The sequence below is a fragment of the Otolemur garnettii genome, unplaced genomic scaffold (assembly GCF_000181295.1).
Source record: "Otolemur garnettii isolate 467f Iridium unplaced genomic scaffold, OtoGar3 scaffold00006, whole genome shotgun sequence".
Taxonomy (NCBI): Eukaryota; Metazoa; Chordata; class Mammalia; order Primates; family Galagidae; genus Otolemur; species Otolemur garnettii.
In genome coordinates this window covers 33,473,512-33,475,670 of record NW_003852401.1, presented here as the reverse complement: position 1 = coordinate 33,475,670, position 2,159 = coordinate 33,473,512, and the positions used below count along the sequence as shown (strand labels likewise).

The 2,159-nt window shown below is 48.1% G+C and overlaps 1 pseudogene; it reads right to left on the bottom strand.

Annotated features, from left to right (window-relative positions):
• Window positions 1–289: 289 nt before the first annotated feature.
• Window positions 290–406, bottom strand: LOC111722991 (annotated as a pseudogene).
• Window positions 407–2,159: the final 1,753 nt, after the last annotated feature.

Below are 2,159 nucleotides of genomic sequence, written 5' to 3'. Positions count from 1 at the left end.
AGGTGCCGTGGCACGGGCACCATTGGTGGGGCTGGGATGTGGGCTTTCCGGGTCCTGCTGTGCAGAAGGTGCTGGTGTCTCCATGTACGCTGTTGCTAATAGGAAAGTCCTTGGAAAAGCCTCGATGTTTTGAATCAAGGCTCAGGAAGGAGCAGTATTTAGTCCGTGACAACTACGAAATCTTTCCTTCCCTAAAATCAACAAATAATCAGGATTCATATCACTTGTTTTACAACAACAGTTTAGTTTGAGAATAAGAAATAGATTTCTCCTTTTTTTTTTTCTTTCTTTCTTTATTTTCACACTCACGAATTCGCATGTCATCCTTGCGCAGGGCCATGCTAATCTCCTCCGTATCATCTCTACATTGTTCCAGTTTGGGTACATGTGCCACCAAAGCTAGCACTCTCATTTTCTTCCTAATGTATGCGTATGACTCAGGTTTATCAATATCACTCAGGTCTGCAGCTGTTCATTCACGTGGAGACAGGAAGCGCTCATGAGGGGACAAGAAGACCAAATCCCTCCTACACAGTGCCTGGCCTGACCTGCCTGCATCTGCGGCCGTTACCTCCCAGCCCAGGGAGCTCTGCCTGCTTTACGGCATTGCCCACCACCCCCTCTAAGACAGCACATGGCTGCCATGTAGGTGTGGTTTATTCCTTCCTCAGCAGTGGAGAAGACTGTTCTGAGAACACAATGGCTTCACTGCCTGATTAACTGGCTTTAGGGGTAGGTAAGATGTATTCATTCATTGTGAACAAGGTGACTGGTAAAAGTTCCCTGTGTGCCAGGCTCTGTGCTAGACCCTGGGAACACAGGCATGAATGACAGGTAAATAAAGCCGCCCACAGCGGAAGACACTGGCCCAGCCTTAGAGGGTAGGAAAAGCTTTCCAGAGGAAGTGGTGTTGATGCTGTGACCGGAGAGATGAGGGAACCTTAGCCAGACCCTAGAGTTGCTGGGGAGGAGGAAAGAAGGGAAAAAGGACAAAGGAAAAGTAGAAAACAACTGCTGCTCCAGTAGAAAGAACAGTAAGTTATTAAAGGCCTGTGGTGGGGGGGGGGTTTTAGTCTCTAAGGGAAATTGAATTTTTTTCTTTTTTCTTTTGAGATCGGGTCTCACTCTGTTGCCCAGGCTAGGCTGCAGGGGTATCACCTGGCTCACAGCAACCTCAAACTTTTGGGATCAAGCAATCCTCCTGCCTCAGGCTCCTAAGTCACTGCATCTACAGGTGCCCACCATAGTGCCCGGCTGATCTCTTTTTCTTTTTTCAGTAGAGCCAGGATTTTGCTTTTGCTCAGGCTGCCCTCAAACTTCTGAGCTCAAGGAATCTTCCCACCTTGGCCTCCCAGAGTGCTGGGATTATAGGTGTGAGCCATCAGACCTGGCCAGAAACTAGATTGTTTTAAGTCTACAGCTGTGAGTACAAGGTGGGTGGTAGGTGCTCTAGTTAGGATGTTTTTCCCCTCCAAACTTTCTGTTGAAAGTAACCCCCAGTGTGGTGGTGGTGAGAGGTGGGGCCTAAAGGGAGGTAGCTGGATCACAACAGTGGATTCCTCATAAACTAACATCCTCCATGGTGTGTGGTGGGGAGGCGGGGTTCTCACCCTACTAGTTCCCCAGAGAGGTGGGACCCCTCCCCTTCCCGGCCTCCTCTCTGTCTGTCTGATCTCTGGACATGTGGTTCCACTTTGCCTTCCTCCATGAATCCTTCACCAGGAGTTTGACATTACTGTGAGCTATGCCTCTGGGGCAACAGAGTTGAGAATCTTTCTCAAAAATAAATAAAGAAGCTCTCATATAGAAAGAGCAGATTTAAACGCAAAACAAAAACCCAGGAATTTGAGGTTGCTGTGAGCTAGGCTGCGGCCATGACACTACAGAGTAAGACTGTCTCAAAAAAAAGAAAACAAAAAAAGAATGAGCACATGAACAATGGTGTTAGCTGTTAACGGGAAATTAAGTCAGGTACAAACAGAGAAGGGATATGTTGGTTCAGCTGTGCAGGGGACGCTGGCAACTTGGAAAAGGGGCCGTTCAGTGGAGCGGGAAGGGAAGCGCCAGGTGCAGAGTAAAGGGCTGAACTGACGGAATAAACTCAGAGAGAAATGGGAGTAAAACAGCAGGAGAAATGAGGTCAAGGTAAGCTTGCTTAT